Genomic DNA, 22,121 nt, shown 5'->3' on the forward strand with positions numbered 1-22,121 from the left:
AGGGTTGGAAGGTCGACACATGCATTAGGTTGACAATGGTAAATTCGACAGTCAATAGGTTGACATGAGTTCTTCACATTTTCTTTTGAGCCAACATGTGCCGACGGGCAGTATTTCATGCCCTACCATCCACTAGGGCATGTTAGAATAGAATAGTGTGCCAAGCGTAGTGAGGCACCATGCCCGAAGTATGGCAAGTGCCGCAAGCCGTGCATGGGGACGCGGTACACTTTGACGGTGCGCATGTTGGCTATGTCGACATTTGGTATAAAAAAAATTGAAAAACTCCTGACAGCCTTTTGACTGTTGACCTGGCCATTGTGAAACTATTGTTTGTGTCGACCTTCGATCTTAGCCATGACGACCTATTCCATGTGTCAACCCAATGCACGTCGATCTAATATTGGTTGACCTAATGACCCATACCCACTGCTGCACAGGCTGCCTTATTGGGGCTAATTATATAGCTCCAAGCCTATTACCCATGATCAGTGATTGAGGTTATCAGCAAAGCCGGCACTAGTAATGGTGGGGCCCAGGACTGACCTACAGTCGGCACCCCCCCCCCCCTCCTGGCGTGCATGCCGGCACCCAGCCTCCCCCGCAATTGCTTTTACTTACCAGCAGCGGCGTGGCATCTCCCTCCAGCAGGCCAGGGCCCTCGGCATCTCCCCTCCAGAGGCCAGGGCCCGGGACAGCTGTACCCATGGCACCCCCCTGTTGGCGGCCCTGGTTATCAGGATACCACCAGCAGGTCCTTAGTATGTTTAAAGTATCACTTACATAATTAAGGTTGATAAGGTGGTAAGAGGACACAATAGGGGTTAATGAATCTCCCCCAGTCAGATCTGTCAACAGTGCTTGGCTGACAGAGGAGGGGGAGTTGTCTCAGCGTATAATATTCAGTGGATTGGACAACATATCAGGATTAATGCGATTTGGCATGTGGAATGCACCCATGTAGATTATACAGAAAGTGTTTAGAAGAGATTGCTTTTTTTTCTCCTTCAAATCTTCTGAGTCACATTCTATTTGTCACATCTGGTCATTGTTATTCCTTGGGGACAGTAAGGTGAAGCTTACCAGATGGTCCCAGTACTTTTGGCAGAGGGGTAATTAAAATATTATTTTCATGGAAGAACTTAATACTTAGGGCCTTATTCTGGTCCATGCGTAAATTCCCGTATACTTTCGGATGGCGTTTTTTAGCCGTCTGCGCATGCGTGGGGAACGCTATGTGCATGTGCCACGCATGGTCTACGTACTTGTTCTCACTAATACCGTACAGAAATGTGCACCGCAATTACTCGGGAAATATGGGCGTATTATGGGCGTCATTCGGAAATACACAGGGGCGTAGTTTCAAAGTGGGCTAAACTGGGCGTAAACATGGGCGGACACGAGGGAGTGCACTCATTCTGGTAGGCGTGCATTCCAGTGGCGTAACTATGGAAAAATCTCCCCCCCGCAACAACCCTTTTGCGCGCCCCCCGCCAGGTCGACCCCCCCAACCCCCTTACCCCCTGCACGTAGTGCCGCTGCGTCTGCCCAGGGACCTTCAGCCGGCGAATCAGTCTGCGCTGCGGCTCTCCGTCTCCCTGCTCCCCCGGCTCCTGCTGTTATAAAAAACATGTCACTCAGAAAATGGCTGCCCCCGTACAGCAGACCTCAAAAACGGTCTGCATTAAGGGGGCAGCCATTTTCTGTGTTTCACCTTTTTTATTGCAGACGGAGCAGGGAGAGCAGGGAGACGGAGAGCCGGCAAAAGATCCCGTGGCAGACGCAGCGGAACGGTAACAATAGCCCCGCAGCCCCCCGGCGCCCTCACCTTCCAAGCGCCTCCCCGCCACCGCGGGGGCTGCGGGGCGATAGTTACGCCAGTGGTGCATTCGGACAGCACACCGAATGCACACGAACAAAAAGGCAAGAAATATGCGGTGTTCATAAGCAAGTATTGCTTTGCGGACACCACTCGCTCATGTGCTAGGCAATCGGAACGCCTAATCAGGACGGGCGCACCTCAACAAATGTCAGCTGAACACAATGCAATCCACTCCTTTACTCATTACTCATTAATTACACGCTTGTCAGTGCTTCAATTGGAACCATTGCAGCTTAAATGGACCATTACTAAACACACACATATATGCTGCAGTTTTCACACACCCCCCCAGACCTCCTCTACTGCAATGCAGCACTCTGCCATCTCCTCCAGGGGGGTGAGCTTCAGCCGGCCTGGCATGGGGCCAGCCCCAGAGGTGTGGCTGTGTTCCCACCGCTTGGTCAATTTCTTCTTGAGGTTGGTTTTGAAGTCGTGTCACCTGCAATCAAAGTTTACATATTACTACATGTCACTCCTGATGTTTGCTGTAGCAACCATTGCAATCTGCAACAGATTACAACATGTGCTTCATTACACACAACTTACATTCAATGAAAATATAAAAACAACCCTTAGAAGATACATTCACACTCACCCTACAATAACTATCGATTAAATGACATGGCAAACATGTCTGTGGCTCCAAGCAACGTGACTGGCCATTTCCCAACTCCATCTAACATCTATTTTAAACATTACTGGTCTTGTACTGGTCAAATGTAACACACATGAACTTGCCTCTTCTTAACGTGCTCCGCCTCACGAACTTGTGGAGCTACCGCATTAATCTCCGCAGTTATGTCCTCCCAAATCTTCCATCTCCTTGTGTGTGTCAACCTGTCCTGTGGACACTCGATCCAATCCCGTGCACGGGGTACCAGGATGGCAAGCTCCTGCGGTTCGTATGCCATGTTTCTGCTGCTTGGTTCCTCCGTTGGCCTATTTCGGCCATGCCCACGCCCACCTGTCGCTGTACTTGAAGTGCTGGCCAGGCTACTCTGTTGGGAAGCCACCTGTTGTGTTCCCAATGATTCTGCTGAGGCAGAAGATGGGCCAGCTGCTGCTTGGGCTGATGTGGATGGCCCAGCAGCCTGCTCATCTGCCCCTGGCTGGTCTGTGCTGAGGGGCACATAGGAGGTGCTGGAGTCCATGCGTTGGAAAAGTTCCTGGCACTCCTGGTCTCCTTCAGATTGTGATCCAGCCATGTTTGCAACAACATTTTGGTTTTCTAGCACACCTTTATATCCTATTTCTGTAATTGGCGTACATCAGCGACACCCTGCGTTCCGTGCGGCAGCGTTCCGTACGGCAGCGTAGACCGTGCGGCGCATAGGCCACGCCCATACCAGCGGGGGAAAAAAAAAAACAGGCAAACTTGCTAAGTCTGATTTAGTAGCTATTTGCAGATTTGAACACCAATAAACACCTCAAACTGTGGCCAGACATGAAATGTATATGTGAATGTACATTTGTACTGTACACTTGTTTGGTATGTACTACAAATGACACTAACCTATTCCATATGTAAATCCAGTCGGTATAACCCTATTGTCTGATGTGACAGGCTGAAAGTCATCGTTAACCAGTAGTGGGTTTGGGTAGACCAAAACAGAGGGGTATAGGCGAAGTAAGGCTATGACTGGTTTATTGTTGTAAAGCAACTTGTGACGTACTATTCATGCTCCCCAATCAATCAATCCTATGGTAGTAGTAATTCTCTGCCTCTTAGTTCATAAAGGTCTGGCATAGTAAGATCTGTAAACAAGTGCATCGCTGTCCGTTAAAGCCATAAGACAAATTGCAAACAAAATATCAACAGTGGTGTTCCTAATTACTTGTGTTAATCAATAGCTCATGTAATATATATTAGCTCTCATGTATAGTCGGTTTTTTTTTTTTTTTTTTTTTTTTTCCTTCTTCTTTCTTTTTTTCCAAGGGGTCTGTTTATATGTATGTATGTATGTGGGGATATGTCACTGTATTCGGTTGCTCGGCAACGTACCCTGGGCAACTCCTTCATTCATCAAGTTGGATGGACCCAGCGGGGCTGCTGTTCTTTGTATTGCCTCTTAAACGTGGCGTAGCACAATGTAAAGTGCAAATTGGACAGTAACAATGCAATATGTAAAGCAGAGTAAAATGTAATGCAATATGTGTAAAAATGTGACCTGTTGTAAGTGACAACTTCTCTTTTAAAAACAATAAAAAGTATAAAGTTAAAAAAAAATCCAGTCCACCACTCAGGCAATAGTAATCAGTGCTTGCATCCAAATCACATGTGAAAGGTGTCCAAATACTGGCTTGATGCTAGGTACATTTCATTCCACATCTCTAGTGTGGGCCGGTAGAAGGTAAGTGTTCACATGGCACCATGGCCTAATATTTGGAAATGGCCTTGCACTATTTGCTATGTTTCTGGTGTATAGCTTTCACTATAATAAAGCTGTCTAGTTTAGTACCTTGTAGAGTTAGGTGTAACTGGCTAGTGATGCAGACTATTTCACCTGTTGTTTTCACCCATGTTTGGTGAATGTAATAGATTATATATAACGGGTTGCAAACTTCTTTCACCCTCTCTGTTTTGGAGATACGAAGTAATGGCGTGGTCTGCTCAACTATGCAAAGGTACAGCAAGTGTGGTTTGGCGATGCAATGGGTTAGCCGTCTGTTGTGGCGCATACACGCTGTTAATGACAAAATGAACAATAAAGTTAATACCAAATATCACTCTGAACAACCAATTACAGGACATGATTGCTTGAATTGTGCCATTGCTAAGATGGCGGCCTATGGTAGAGCAGCACCCTTCTCTCCCGCGGAGCTGAGGGCACTGGTCTCCGTTATGGAGACCAGGCTGGGCCGTGCGGGCCCGTTCATCACGAACCGGCAGAAGCGCCATGCGTATGCCGCTGCCCGCAGGTGCATATTCGCAAACACCCAGGTGCGCAGGACCATCGCCCAGATGGAGCGGCGATGGTCTGATCTGAGGCGCCGCCAGCCCGAATTGCTCCAGCAAATAAGGGCCAGCATTGCACGATGTAAGTGTTTACACATTAAATGGCCAATTGTACATTAATGCTTTTTTAGCCAATAAGGTAACCTGGTTGATCATGAGTTAAACATGGCATACACTATATGTGTGGTACTTCATGTTTGACATGCTGTAATGTGGGTCTAATATGTCATTGTTTTTGCAGCATGATGAATGAACAAATCATGTGCCTTATTTAACACTCTGCATTTTGATTTTTCTTACAGCACGTGACCGTGCAAGACAGGCCCGTGAGCAGGGCCAGGAGGAGGTGGCCTCAGAGGAAGTGGCCCAGGAGGAGGTGGCCCCAGAGGAGATGGGCCAGGAGGAGGTGGCCTCAGAGGAAGTGGCCCAGGAGGAGGTGGCCTCAGAGGAAGTGGCCCAGGAGGAGGTGGCCTCAGAGGAGATGGGCCAGGAGGAGGTGGCCTCAGAGGAAGTGGCCCAGGAGGAGGTGGCCTCAGAGGAGATGGGCCAGGAGGAGGTGGCCTTGGAGGTCGTGGACGAGGAGAAGGCGTGTGAGGTGGTGGAGGTAGAAGGAATTGGTAGGTAAACATAAGGCATCATTAATAATTGGTGGTACTACTATTTGTTAGGTACCACTGCTGAATCTAGTGTGTTTTACTCTATTATTAATTAATAAACAAAAGTGGGTTACAACAGACACACTTAGGGGTTATAGGCCCAAGCTGAAAACGTGGAATCTGGCGGCTCACGTAGGTGAGGAGTGTTTATTTATGGAGGGCCTTTCTATACAAGCACAAATAAAACATCAATGGAGTATGGTCAGGCGTGATTTATAATGGAGTCACAAGTGGGCAGTTCCCCTGGGCCCCCTCTAGCCAGTTGGCCCGTGTTGTTGCCATGTATTTTGCAAAGCTATTTTGTAGGATGGATTGACTTTAGAAATTGTTTGGTGTATGGAAGCGGATTAGTGCTGCAGTTTCACCTATCTGGCAATGTGACAATGATTCAGGAAGTAAGGGGTAGAGGGACTAGGCTAGCCTTTAAATGTGGTATCCATCCATCCATCCCTCCATCCATGTATCTATGTATCCATCTATGTATCTATGTATCCATCTATGTATCTATCTATCATGCAGTTTAGCTATTAAGCAGTGACATGCAGGTATATATGTATGGCAAAATGTTGTATTGGATGTAGCTTTCTAGTAGATTTGTGAGTGTTAAGGCAGGAGAATTGTGAGTGAGGCTCAAGTGTTGTTATGATTTTGATACATACATTGCCAATTTTATCACTCACATATTCAGTAGTGTAAGCTACTGTGTGTGTGTGTGGGCCCATTTTTTTTTTTCATTACAAACAGTATTGCCTATGTAATTGTTTGTATGTATGAATTCTCATGCTGTAGGTACTTAGGATTGACTGTACAAGGTCAACCTGAATAGCATAATTAATGTTGATCCCCCTTTAACATGCCCACAGATCACCAGAGGCAAGAAGGCGAGGGGTTGATAGGGGCCCTCCTCAGGCTGCGGCAGCACCTTCTGGACATGGCCGCAGAGGTGCAGACCGTTTGTGACCTCCTGCTTTGATTTTTTTTTTTGGTTAATAGTTTGTTGTATAGTAAGAAATTTTTGTCATAAAAGTTAGAAGTGGTGTGTGTGTTATTGTTTTATTTTACAGTATAAGTATAACTATAAGTATATAAGTATAAATAATGCTGTTTATTTATATAAGGTGCAAAAGGTACGCATATGCATACATAACACATGGGCGTAAAGGGGCAAGAAAGAATGTTGTGAACTTAGCATGATGAAAGGGTTAATCTAAAGTGGTATTAAAGTGGTTAATTATCAATTAGATAAATAATAGATGACCATTAAAAACAATCCCTTTTTAATGAGGTTGCCTAATTGCATAAGCGGGTCATGTTACAGATTTGGGTCTTATGATAATAGTGGTGATTTGTGCGTAAATACACCGCATCGGTGCGTACGGCCAGGTTCCCGTCCGTTCTGACGCGTTAAGACCATGCTTACGCTGTAAGACCGTGCAGAATCTGTGCGTGTCCACCGCACACGCAAGGTTTGTATGTCGTCCGTACACACGCCCTCTTCTTAAACAGTGAGTCCGTCCGAATGCGGAGGCTCGGTGGGCGTTTCTACGGACGATGTACGCACAGCGTGGCGTGCGGCCCGCTACGTAAGAATTCGGGAAAGTGCGCACCGATCAGAATAAGGGCCTTAATAACAAGGTAGCACTGGATACTCATTTAACGATATTTGTACACTACGACATCGTCCGCGACAGGGACCCTGCTGCACACAAATTAGCTGAATCCGCTGCAACAGGGGGAGGGGGGGGGGCCCATTCCCCAGCATGGCTCTTGCTATGTTCAGATGCAGGAGGATGTTGCTGATGACATGAGGGAGCGCACATCACCAGTGCATAGTGCATACACATTGGACGATATTTGGTTTTGGTCAATCCAGCATGTTGAAATCTATACAATTGATAACAATATAGTCTCACAGACCACCCTCATCATCTGTGCAATGAGCTCAATCTGACAATATCAGCCTGGTGACGTCACTGAATTATATCGTTAAACAATATCATTCAGTGTGTATGCGCTATATTGTTTGACCAGTGGTACCGCAGATAAAGTTAACTAAATGGGTGATGCCGCTAATGGGTTAGTGTGTACTGTACGGGGCTTTATTGTGAAGATACCCCTTTGCTTTTTGGATTCTTAATTGAGTGAAATGTTCTATTTTTGTTTATGCTTGTATGGATTCGTGCAGGATTCGTTCTGCTTATGCATCTTATAATGCATGCGCCACAGCGGATACGGGCCCTTATTCAGATCTGATCGCAGTACAAATGTGTTCCCAAAATGGGCAAAACGATGCTGCACTGCAGAGGGGGCAGATGTAACATGTGCAGAGAGAGTTAGATTTGTGTGAGTTATTTTGTTTCTGTGCAGGGTAAATACTGGCTGCATTATCTTTACACTGCCATTTAGATTTCAGTTTCAACACACCCCGGCCAAATATAACTCTCTCTGCACATGTTACATCTGCCCCACCTGCAGTGCACATGGTTTTGCCCATTTTGAGAACAAATTTGTACTGTGATCAGATCTGAATATGGGCCACTGGATCTCTCTCAGTGTATATCATAAAAAGATGCCCTTAGGCAATGCCAAGCTCCAGAATGAATTGCATACCAGCTTAGTCATACCGTCCAACTGTCCCGATTTTCACAGGACAGTAAACATTGTCCCATGGTGGGGGCCATTGGGTGACCACCTGTCAATCACTGCAGAGCAGCAGTAATAGAGCATGCACATCTATTCACAGCAGCACAAAGAGCTCTGGGCACGCCCCCATAGTGACGTCAAATAGGGATGTGGCTCGTGGTCACTGCATTGCCATAAAGCCATGCCTTTTTTTTAGATGTCACACCCCCTTTTCAGAACACATGTCCCGAATCTGCCTTTTAGATGTCTTCCTGTACACCTGGCACTTAGCATTGTATGATAGCTGTTGTGGGTGGAGTCATATTGTGTTCTTATTCAAACTATTTGTAAAATCATATATTTTGAATTGTGATCCAATAATGTAGTCTGTATGTGCTGTCAATTGTAATTGTCAAGTACAGCACAGATATAAAAAATTATATCATATGAAATAAGACCTCCAAAACTGAACATGTGCTAAAAATAAGCTAAATCTGCAGTGGCGTAACTATAATTACAGCGCCCCCTGCCAGATATTATCTGCAGCCCTCCCCCCCGGTAAAATAAAGCCCCCCCCAGCAAAATTAAGCCTGCCCTCCCCCAACCCTGCCTTACCCCGCTGGCGCTGCTTGCTGCCGCCGCCGGGTGTGTGGCTGGGACCTACTTGTCTGCGATCCCGGCTGGCTCCTTATAATGGCAAAAATAGCTTTCACAAAATGTCCACCACCTTACAGCAGACACTATTTGAGAATGCTAGAGGAGCCTCCTCTAGCATTCTCAAAAGTGTCTGCTGTAAGGGGGCAGACATTTTGTGAAAGATATTTTATGCCATTATCAGGAGCCAGCCAGAAGGAGAGCCGGGACCGCAGACAACTTGAAGTAGATCTGCGGTCCCGGCCACACACCCGGCAGAAGCAACAGCATGCAGTGCCATCAGGGTAAGGCAGGGCTAGGGAAGCGAATCAATAGCCCCGCAGATCCCCGGCGCCCACACATGGTCGGCGCCTCCCCGCGACGGCGGGGCTATTGTTACGCCACTTTAAATCTAGTCTATTCTGATTCTAAACTAGGATCTCCTTTATTCTTGTACAAGTTCATGATTACCGAACTTACACAAAGTGATAATGCAGCATAATTCTCTTAACATAACTTTCAATAGTTATACAGGGTTTGTGTCTACAAACATGGAGCTTATATTACACAACAGTGCATCTGTTCATGTTCAAATTATTTCCCCCACTTAGCATATTTCTTGTGGTCAAGCTGTTTTGCTGAAAAGTCAGGAATCCAGATAGACACAACTTATTCAAAGAAATACATTTAGATGTATTACATGGTCTTAAGGCCCATACACACTAGATGATTTTCAGCTGAAAATCGCTAATTTTGGCCGCTTTGATAGATTTTCAGCTGAAAATCATCCAGTGTGTATGGGCCACCGATGGTAGACTAGTGATGATGAACTCTTCCGCATGATCGCTAGCAAAGTCTCCAGTCTGCTGGTTTTACCAGCATACCAGCGATGATGGCTTGTTTAACAGCTATCATCGCTGTGTGTGTATGCCCCTTTACTATACTGCTGTGTAATGGTGTTTAGACACAGTGAGATTCCCTTGCTATTCGACATAAGATTCAACTACTATGCAATCTTGCTAACTCTGTACTATCTACATACAATTCATGCAATCTACATTTGATTTGCACTATATAGTCATTGCTGCCCTGTCTATCTGGGTTTCGATTTGTGCTGTCACGGGAGCGCGCATCGGGAGCGCAAGGTAAAAAACCTGTGCAATCTGTATACGATCTGCATGCTATATATTCAAAATTGTACCGTGTGTACACAGCATTGGTCTGATAGTGTGTACACACGGTGCGATATGGCTTCCGATGTTGCCGATATAGTGAACATAGGAAGCCATATCGCATGGTGATTGTATGCTTTTTTAGGGCTTGCGAGCCTGATGCGCGCTCCCGTGTGAGTGAAAGTTGGCGGTCAAATAGTGAGGGCAGCCAAGACTATACAGTGCAGATCTGCACTATTTAGTCAAAATTGTGCCACAGCATGCATGCCATGCTATGCGAGTCCCGATATGATCTGATCGCATCGGGACTCACATAACACGGCATATCTACCGTGTGTACACACCATGATCGTTAGCATTTGCCATTTATTATTATAATAAACAAATAGTTACAGAGCACAATATAAGTTATATAACATTGTGAGGGAGAGAAGGGGGATTCTGCACAGGGCAAGCAATAATGGGGCATACACACAGGGAGATTTGAGCAAGAGATGTACAGGTATTCTGAGCACAGTTCAGTGTGGGAGATTTCCCTCAGTCTAGATCTCCCATACACATTTTCAGGAGAGATTTGTGCTGAGCGATTTAGTATAGGAGATTTGTGCAAAAAATAATAATTAAATCATGGGTATGGTATTACAGGAGAGTGGCTGTAGATCGCTGAGATTGCTTTTTAAAACATGGACGATTGCTAAGTGATCTGACTAGATATATACTGCATGCTTGAACAGGGCCGGTGCAAGGCACCGGAGCGCCCCAGGCAAGTCGGGGTGGGGGCGCCCCGGTGCTGGGGGGGGTTGGTACCTGTGGAAAAAACTTATGGCCCCGGCATCCCTGCAGTGCAGGAGCGGTCAGGGGTGTCCGTGCGGCAGTGGTACCTGCGGCACCGTCATGTGTATAAAGCTGGCTGCAGCCGGCGGGGTCCCTGCAGTGAATAGAAAATAACTAGCGCTTCCCGCGCCGCCGCGCGCATAGCGCTAGTTATTTTCTATTCACTGCAGGGACCCCGCCGGCCGCAGCCAGCTTTATACACATGACGGCGCCGCAGGCCAGGTACCCCAGCCGCACGGACACCCCTGACCGCTCCTGCAAGTTTTTTACACAGTTCGCTGGGGGTGAGGGGCGAACTGCCGCCCTCCAGGTGCCATCGCCCTAGGCAAATGCCTAGAGCTGCTAATGGTGGCGCCGGCCCTGTGCTTGAATGATCTAGACCGTGTTAATGCCGATGAATTATGACCAAAGAAACAATAAGTGAAAAGTGCAGGTTAAGTATTATGTCCGTAACCAGCGTACCCTTTATGCCTAGCTACGTGCGAACAAAACGTAGCGCAGCGTAGCGTACCTTTATAGTGTATTATACACCAAAGAACCAATACCTTAATAAGAGATCCTTTCGCAGTACTTTGACTCTAATCTGCGAATATACCTTTTAAGGACAGAGTCCGTAATAAACCTTTATCGCTAAATGCGAATAACAGACACAACCACTGTATAGAAATATGGAGATAAGAACTCGGTAAAAAGGTTGTATTTAAGTCCCTAATGGACAAAAGGGGGTTACAGGAATAGAAAATACAGGTTTAACAGGTAATACAATAGACTAACAATGAATACGATAATCAGGCTCTGCTAGGGGGAAGGAAACAGATACAAGACACAATCAGCCAACAATACAATAAGAATAAATACCGTGAATGCAACCGTTACCGTTTCATCTAATATGCGAAGCGCAGTCCGGTCAGAGCTCGCTATCGTTCAGGGTTGAACTATAGCCCGGTTGAAGGTCAGGGAAAGAAAGATGTGCCGAAGTGACCGAGGCAGCCCTGGGTCTCCTATCTTATAGGGTCAGAAAGGGGAGGTCAAAGGCCATTCCTATTGGTCAGAGATCGTATGTCAGGTCCGCTGTGATTGGGGGGTAAGATGATACACCTGGTTTGACTAGGTGCAGGGGAGTGAACTTTAGGAGTCCTTTGTTCGTTAGTATCGTCGGCAGGGATTGTAAACAGCTGTAGAAACCGGTTACATCTAGATTCCTTTGTTATATACTTTCAACCGAAACTGTCTTGGGAATATGGAATTATGTCCATAACTATCAAGCCGTGTCTATTGCGAAATATTCGCAATGACCGGAATACTACGCATAAGAAACGGAACGGAACGGTACAAAACATGATACAGGCAGATGTATGCAGGGCTAACTAAGCTATGTGTGGCGTTCTAAACCTTTAACTACATTTTACTTAGTGTCAGTATGTATTTATGAATTTATGTGTGATAGTATGGCTACTCTTCTGGTCCACTTTGTCACACAGAATCGGGTATGGAAACTTTATTAGCGCAACTCTGCGAACCAAAATGGCGGCCATACTATCCTAAAATGGCGTGTGTGCAACTCGACTTCCACAGTCCACCCTTTAACAGTAAATATAAAACTGTTACAGTACAAAACATTTTACACGACAATACAGAAATTCATAATCCTAACAGAGAAATTGGGATCCATGAAATAAACATATAAGGGGAGTAAACCATCTGCTCTTGGCCGATCCAGGATCATGGATAAACGATGGGCCGCATTTATCGAACAATCTACTCCGGGTCACGAAGGATAATGTACAATTTTGGGATAAAAATAAAAACAGGGGTGGTTACACTATATACAATTGTTTTTCAGATATGGCATCCTTTGGTAGGTATTGTTTGTGACAACAGACCCTTGAACTCTTTGTTGTCTCTCTTTGTGGTATGCTTTTAAGTATGATGGTATTATCACTATCAAACATCCGGTCCTGGGTAATGTGTCAAGTTTATAGATTCTACCTTGACCTAAACTGGGACGGGTAACACACTCTCAGAACTCTGTATCGTCCGTCCAATGCCTGGCAGCAGTGCGGCGGCGGTGTCCTTGATTTTGAAGATAAGAACGGATAGTGGGGGGGGGAGACAAGAATAGGACCCACAACAATAGAGAAAACTGAGAAAGGAAAAAAAATTTGGTTAGTGATCCTTCCAACCTGTTACCAGTGGGGTGTGTCACAGTCCCTTTTGTAGCTTGTACAGGTTGCTTGACCTTAGCTGCTCTCCAGTCCTCCCGAAATGGTGCCTCTTAGCGATTTCTTTCTTTCGCCCTCGAGTGTAAGGACCTTCTGGCTTTCTGTTCCTTTGGCAGTAGGACGAACGTACCCGAATCTCTCTCTGCGACTTTGTTATTGAGGTAGTGCTGGTCAACAAGATTTGGGGTGGTTCTTTCCAAAGGTCTATCAAGCAACCTGTATATGGCAAAGCAGGGGAAACAACAACATCTCCTGGTTCATGGTTATGACAGTTCACAACAGGTGTCAACAAAGTCCTTTTGCTGCAGTTTTCCAGGTGTGGATACATCACTTGCATTTGTGGTCTAGGATCTCCTTGTGGGATTACCATAACCTGTGGCTGCCCGCCAAGCAATGTTTCGATGGGGACAAATGAGGTGGAGTTCTGAGAGTGATTCTACTACTATAAAAAGAGATTATGGGGTGTACCATCAGTCCCTAAAGGTTCACACATGACTTAAACCTTTCATATATATATACTTGCATACTCAAGGGTGCTTCTGGGCTGCCATATCTATACACACAAACGTCAACACATATATATATATATATATATACAGTATATAAAAAAATAAATAAATAAATAACTAGAATGCTTTTAGAGTGGACTGTACAAAGCCAATTTTGTATTACCTGCAGAGGATCCTGCTGGAGGAGGGATGTGGAGATGGCTCTGTGGGAACAGCCGTTGCAGTTTCTTTCCCCCAGACAAGTAAGGCATGATCCTGTCGTCTTACCTGTCTGTGGGCACACCAGTAATTTCGGACTAATTTTCCCCATACCTTCCCTGTCAAGACACGTCAGGCCATGGGCTATCTCTGTCCTGACAGTTTGGCATGTTCTCAGAGTCACTGGTTTTCCTTGTCCATCTTTCTATTCCTGTCCACATCCCTTCGGCTTCCAGACTGCTTCTCCTGCAGGGGACACAAATCTTGTATTTCTATGTGAATATACTGACATTTACAGGGGGAACACAAACATTATCCGCAGAGCACATGGCTCACCCAGCTGCCTTGCCAGCATGTTCATTATCAAGTGACACTGAATCCTCATCGAAGATGTGGGCTTTACACTTGATAACAGCCACTCTGTCCGGCAGCTGTGTGACTGTCAGGAATCTTTTAAACTTACAACGCTTGCGCCACTGGAGTGCCAGCTACTGAAACAAAACATCTGAGGCGCCATAGGGCCTAAGATCTTCTGTATTACCCCAACAAACATACTTGGAGTCGGCATGAATATTGGCTGTTTTTCTCTCAGCCCGCAGTACTACTAATGAGACTGCTGTTGCTGAGTGAGACGTCCAATGGGTTCAGCCTCTACTATGCCTTTTCCATCTATTACGGTATAGCCAGTGTACAATTTTCCCCTCCCGGTGTTGTGGAAAGAACGAGGGAGAGAGAGGAAAAAAAAAATGAATTACCTCTTCCAATGGGTTGTTACCACCCTTTGGGGGCATGCTGCAAAGGTCTGATTCAAACATGTCATGCAATCATATTCGTCTCGGCTCCCACTAAATTCCACCATTCCAGCAACCTCAGCATCAATCCACCCTTTGTGCCTTGGCGGGCACACCTGGTAAGAGTGTTGCTGGGTTTACAATATTACCCATTTTACTGGTAACATCAATGCAAGTTCCCATTTAGTGAACTTGGCTGATGAATATTTTTTCACATGTTTAGGCAGAATTTTAGGAGTGTCCAGACTATATGAGGAGCATAAACAGTTAAAACACACCCCAACACCACATTCTCAGTTTTGTTTACCAGTAGTGCTATGGCAACTACACTGTGTAGACAAGTATGAAGTGCTCAAGTAATAGGGTTTAATTGCACACTGCAGTACGACATTGGTCAGGCTGGCATCACCAGGTTTCTTACGTCACTATATCTGTCGCCCCCTCAGCAGGTCTAATATTCTAAATCACATGGTCTCTTGTGTCAGTTTTACCCATGGCAAAAGGCTGTAATCAGGCCTGTTTCTTCTTCTTTACTATCCACATTTGTCTGTGAAGACATGGGTTTTGCGATTGTACCTATTTATATGTAAATGCGTTTTACAACCCTTTTCATTCTTTGTAGAAGGGGAATGCTTTGTGCATTACTTGGACTGCTTTTCACAAGATGGTAGCTGTGGTTGCCCTGGGTAACATTAGGAGCAATGCTTAAAGTTACTGGGACTTTGTTCAAGATTTACTGAAAAATATATATATTGACTACTCGCTTTATGGGGTACCGCATATTCACAATGGGTATTTCTCTGCTGGGAGTGCGACAGATCTTTCAAACTATTTTTTTTCTATGATTTGTGGGTTTATGGTTACTAATGTGTCCCAGATTTCCCACGAACAAAACGTAGCGCAGCGTAGCGTACCTTTATAGTGTATTATACACCAAAGAACCAATACCTTAATAAGAGATCCTTTCGCAGTACTTTGACTCTAATCTGCGAATATACCTTTTAAGGACAGAGTCCGTAATAAACCTTTATCGCTAAATGCGAATAACAGACACAACCACTGTATAGAAATATGGAGATAAGAACTCGGTAAAAAGGTTGTATTTAAGTCCCTAATGGACAAAAGGGGGTTACAGGAATAGAAAATACAGGTTTAACAGGTAATACAATAGACTAACAATGAATACGATAATCAGGCTCTGCTAGGGGGAAGGAAACAGATACAAGACACAATCAGCCAACAATACAATAAGAATAAATACCGTGAATGCAACCGTTACCGTTTCATCTAATATGCGAAGCGCAGTCCGGTCAGAGCTCGCTATCGTTCAGGGTTGAACTATAGCCCGGTTGAAGGTCAGGGAAAGAAAGATGTGCCGAAGTGACCGAGGCAGCCCTGGGTCTCCTATCTTATAGGGTCAGAAAGGGGAGGTCAAAGGCCATTCCTATTGGTCAGAGATCGTATGTCAGGTCCGCTGTGATTGGGGGGTAAGATGATACACCTGGTTTGACTAGGTGCAGGGGAGTGAACTTTAGGAGTCCTTTGTTCGTTAGTATCGTCGGCAGGGATTGTAAACAGCTGTAGAAACCGGTTACATCTAGATTCCTTTGTTATATACTTTCAACCGAAACTGTCTTGGGAATATGGAATTATGTCCATAACTATCAAGCCGTGTCTATTGCGAAATATTCGCAATGACCGGAATACTACGCATAAGAAACGGAACGGAACGGTACAAAACATGATACAGGCAGATGTATGCAGGGCTAACTAAGCTATGTGTGGCGTTCTAAACCTTTAACTACATTTTACTTAGTGTCAGTATGTATTTATGAATTTATGTGTGATAGTATGGCTACTCTTCTGGTCCACTTTGTCACACAGAATCGGGTATGGAAACTTTATTAGCGCAACTCTGCGAACCAAAATGGCGGCCATACTATCCTAAAATGGCGTGTGTGCAACTCGACTTCCACAGTCCACCCTTTAACAGTAAATATAAAACTGTTACAGTACAAAACATTTTACACGACAATACAGAAATTCATAATCCTAACAGAGAAATTGGGATCCATGAAATAAACATATAAGGGGAGTAAACCATCTGCTCTTGGCCGATCCAGGATCATGGATAAACGATGGGCCGCATTTATCGAACAATCTACTCCGGGTCACGAAGGATAATGTACAATTTTGGGATAAAAATAAAAACAGGGGTGGTTACACTATATACAATTGTTTTTCAGATATGGCATCCTTTGGTAGGTATTGTTTGTGACAACAGACCCTTGAACTCTTTGTTGTCTCTCTTTGTGGTATGCTTTTAAGTATGATGGTATTATCACTATCAAACATCCGGTCCTGGGTAATGTGTCAAGTTTATAGATTCTACCTTGACCTAAACTGGGACGGGTAACACACTCTCAGAACTCTGTATCGTCCGTCCAATGCCTGGCAGCAGTGCGGCGGCGGTGTCCTTGATTTTGAAGATAAGAACGGATAGTGGGGGGGGGGAGACAAGAATAGGACCCACAACAATAGAGAAAACTGAGAAAGGAAAAAAAATTTGGTTAGTGATCCTTCCAACCTGTTACCAGTGGGGTGTGTCACAGTCCCTTTTGTAGCTTGTACAGGTTGCTTGACCTTAGCTGCTCTCCAGTCCTCCCGAAATGGTGCCTCTTAGCGATTTCTTTCTTTCGCCCTCGAGTGTAAGGACCTTCTGGCTTTCTGTTCCTTTGGCAGTAGGACGAACGTACCCGAATCTCTCTCTGCGACTTTGTTATTGAGGTAGTGCTGGTCAACAAGATTTGGGGTGGTTCTTTCCAAAGGTCTATCAAGCAACCTGTATATGGCAAAGCAGGGGAAACAACAACATCTCCTGGTTCATGGTTATGACAGTTCACAACAGGTGTCAACAAAGTCCTTTTGCTGCAGTTTTCCAGGTGTGGATACATCACTTGCATTTGTGGTCTAGGATCTCCTTGTGGGATTACCATAACCTGTGGCTGCCCGCCAAGCAATGTTTCGATGGGGACAAATGAGGTGGAGTTCTGAGAGTGATTCTACTACTATAAAAAGAGATTATGGGGTGTACCATCAGTCCCTAAAGGTTCACACATGACTTAAACCTTTCATATATATATACTTGCATACTCAAGGGTGCTTCTGGGCTGCCATATCTATACACACAAACGTCAACACATATATATATATATATATATATATATATATATATACAGTATATAAAAAAATAAATAAATAAATAACTAGAATGCTTTTAGAGTGGACTGTACAAAGCCAATTTTGTATTACCTGCAGAGGATCCTGCTGGAGGAGGGATGTGGAGATGGCTCTGTGGGAACAGCCGTTGCAGTTTCTTTCCCCCAGACAAGTAAGGCATGATCCTGTCGTCTTACCTGTCTGTGGGCACACCAGTAATTTCGGACTAATTTTCCCCATACCTTCCCTGTCAAGACACGTCAGGCCATGGGCTATCTCTGTCCTGACAGTTTGGCATGTTCTCAGAGTCACTGGTTTTCCTTGTCCATCTTTCTATTCCTGTCCACATCCCTTCGGCTTCCAGACTGCTTCTCCTGCAGGGGACACAAATCTTGTATTTCTATGTGAATATACTGACATTTACAGGGGGAACACAAACATTATCCGCAGAGCACATGGCTCACCCAGCTGCCTTGCCAGCATGTTCATTATCAAGTGACACTGAATCCTCATCGAAGATGTGGGCTTTACACTTGATAACAGCCACTCTGTCCGGCAGCTGTGTGACTGTCAGGAATCTTTTAAACTTACAACGCTTGCGCCACTGGAGTGCCAGCTACTGAAACAAAACATCTGAGGCGCCATAGGGCCTAAGATCTTCTGTATTACCCCAACAAACATACTTGGAGTCGGCATGAATATTGGCTGTTTTTCTCTCAGCCCGCAGTACTACTAATGAGACTGCTGTTGCTGAGTGAGACGTCCAATGGGTTCAGCCTCTACTATGCCTTTTCCATCTATTACGGTATAGCCAGTGTACAATTTTCCCCTCCCGGTGTTGTGGAAAGAACGAGGGAGAGAGAGGAAAAAAAAAATGAATTACCTCTTCCAATGGGTTGTTACCACCCTTTGGGGGCATGCTGCAAAGGTCTGATTCAAACATGTCATGCAATCATATTCGTCTCGGCTCCCACTAAATTCCACCATTCCAGCAACCTCAGCATCAATCCACCCTTTGTGCCTTGGCGGGCACACCTGGTAAGAGTGTTGCTGGGTTTACAATATTACCCATTTTACTGGTAACATCAATGCAAGTTCCCATTTAGTGAACTTGGCTGATGAATATTTTTTCACATGTTTAGGCAGAATTTTAGGAGTGTCCAGACTATATGAGGAGCATAAACAGTTAAAACACACCCCAACACCACATTCTCAGTTTTGTTTACCAGTAGTGCTATGGCAACTACACTGTGTAGACAAGTATGAAGTGCTCAAGTAATAGGGTTTAATTGCACACTGCAGTACGACATTGGTCAGGCTGGCATCACCAGGTTTCTTACGTCACTATATCTGTCGCCCCCTCAGCAGGTCTAATATTCTAAATCACATGGTCTCTTGTGTCAGTTTTACCCATGGCAAAAGGCTGTAATCAGGCCTGTTTCTTCTTCTTTACTATCCACATTTGTCTGTGAAGACATGGGTTTTGCGATTGTACCTATTTATATGTAAATGCGTTTTACAACCCTTTTCATTCTTTGTAGAAGGGGAATGCTTTGTGCATTACTTGGACTGCTTTTCACAAGATGGTAGCTGTGGTTGCCCTGGGTAACATTAGGAGCAATGCTTAAAGTTACTGGGACTTTGTTCAAGATTTACTGAAAAATATATATATTGACTACTCGCTTTATGGGGTACCGCATATTCACAATGGGTATTTCTCTGCTGGGAGTGCGACAGATCTTTCAAACTATTTTTTTTCTATGATTTGTGGGTTTATGGTTACTAATGTGTCCCAGATTTCCCCCCCTCCCCCCCCCCTTCTTGTTCAGGCGCAACCGCAATCCGTCCTGAGATACCTTATGTCCTGCCTCAGGAGGATACACCAGAAGTTGTCTATCGCCAACTGCTGGTGCTGTGGATGAGGAAAGGACATAACAATAGATCATTAACCCATTGTATTGGTATTTACCCATTTGTGGGCCGTAAGGACAGTGTGCGATCTTGCAAGACCCGGGGGAGGGGCTTGGTGGTTCTCTGAGGTTTCTGGAACAGAAGAGTAGGGGAAGGAGAAAAAATTGGAAAATGAGAGAGAGAAAAACTCAAAAAAAAAGTAGAAAATATTTATGACAGTAATGTGTACATTTATTTTCAACAGGAAATTTTTCTTTTATTTTTATGACACCAGGATTTAGCACTATGGGGGAATTGGCTCTCAACTATTTGGTTCTTACCCTTTTCAACTCCTGTTCTGATTTGTAAGCCCTCCCTTTCTTTCTGTTTCCCAGTGTGGTTGTGACTATGGGCTGTGTCTAGGGGTATTTAGCTAAAAGTTTTCTTTTGGGAACCTTGTTATTTCACTGGGTATTTTTTTTTTCAGCTCAACCTCAGATTTCAAATGGTGAAGCTGTACTTTGGGGCGCTATACTTTCTGTTTTTAACAGGGTTTCTATTGAAGCTATGGTTGCCATTGATCCTGTGTCCTTCCCATCTTTAGTTCAAAGGGAACTCGGTATTTGTGCTGTAGTTTTTAGCTACCTTAGATGGATTTGACTCTATAACAGTGGAATACAACATTAGCCTCTGAGGACTGTCCAGCATATCTTGCACTTCTTGTGTAAGATTTCTAGGAGTGTCCAGAAATACCCCATCAGGGGTGCAATAGATGACACATCCCATTTTACATAGTAAATCTCTACCCAGGAGGTTAGTCGGGGCCGCTGCAGCCAACAGAAAAGAGTGTTTGGTATTAAGAGGCCCGCTTGTAACATCTGCTGGTTTCGTCAGTGGGTAATGCTGTATTTTTCCTGTTACCCCAATTGCTGCTACTAATTGCTTGGCACAACCTAGACCAGGAGGGAATGTTGTTAACGGGTTTGATACAAAAAAAACTTTATATTTAAACTATTCCACTTACCCATATCTGAGGCTCCTCCCTCAGATATTGTCTTATGTTACCTGGATGTGGGGTGTATGTGTGTCCTACTCCCTGTTTGCATATATGTGTCATGCTTAGGGCGGCGTTGGCTACTAGGTGGGGCTATGGCTATGTGTTGAGACCTACCTGTCTTCTCCCATTGTGTCTCCCAGTTACTTACATATGTGTTATGTTTCCTATGGTTACTTACCCTGCAATGTCTGGCTATGTGTCCTTTGTTTCCACATTTGAAACATACCATTTGGTTTTGTCTTTCTGTCATAAATCGTTTGTCCAGATCAACAGCAGATTTCTTTAAAGTGTGTATTAACATCTGTCTGCAGTTGGGGTGAATGGTTTCTATGTTGGTTCTCAGATTTTCCCTAAGACCTTGTATCAGCACAGAGACAATCCCTCCCTTAAGATGTATGTTGTCCCTGGGGCTGGGGATACCAGAGTGTTTTGGCAACGCCTGTAAGGCACGGTTGAAATATCCGCTGTTGGACTCACCATCTTTCTGTGTGATGGTGAACCCTAGGGTATTTTCAACCGTCGCTGGGAAATATACACCCAATTGTATATTTATTAGGCGTATATTTTCCTGGTTGCCCTGTTCAGTTAAAATCTTATCGCCCTCCACACCACTGTCTCGAATGAACTTCTGGACATCTATGTGTGAAGGGAGGCAAGCTCTCAACATGTATCGCCAATCCTTATTGGTGGGCTCATCTGAATTTCCTCGCTCCCTTACAAATTTCTGACACTTTGCCAGATCTTTGCTGGGATCAGGGAAATTTTTGATGATTGAATGACGTTCCAATCGTGTCCATGTATTGTGCATGTCACTATCCTTTACAGGCATTACCTCATCCCCGTCTCCCCGTCCACAAGGAGGTTCCACTGTGTGCAGAGGGTGGATCTGTATCCCCCCTGCACCATTGGACAACATCCCAGGAACAACTATCTCTGTGCTGTGTTGTGTGTACTTACCTGTGTCTAATACTATGCTGTTGGCATCAGCCGTCTCCTCCTCCTGTGCTGGAGCCCCAGCAGCGGGTTGAGCTTTTCCCTCAAGCATGTTAAGTGCATGGGAGACGGCCAGTGCCAACAGCTGCTCGTTTTCCTCTCGGGTTTCCTTATAAGGGGATAAGACAGGGTACAAGTTAGCAATGGATACATTATTACTCATGTCTTTCTTATGAGTCATTAACCCCTTCGGCACATATGGGGGTGGGGGAGCTGATTCTATTGCGGCAGCGGTTGCATTTTTATTGTGGCTGATTGTATCTGGTATTGCCAGACCTCTGATTCCCCATTGTTCCTGTCCTTCCTTCTGCCACAATTTAAGAATATCTATGTGCTTCATTCTCTCCTTACGACTGGAGAGTAGACATATTTCATCTTTTACTGCTGATAAGATTTCTGGATCAAAGCCACCAACACTGGGAAATTCTAACTTGCTGCCTTGTGTCATTTTTCTTCCATTTCTTTTGGTAAACAACTGCGCGTTCAC

The sequence above is a fragment of the Crinia signifera genome, chromosome 1 (genome assembly GCF_055691185.1).
Source record: "Crinia signifera chromosome 1, ASM5569118v1, whole genome shotgun sequence".
Classification (NCBI taxonomy): Eukaryota; Metazoa; Chordata; class Amphibia; order Anura; family Myobatrachidae; genus Crinia; species Crinia signifera.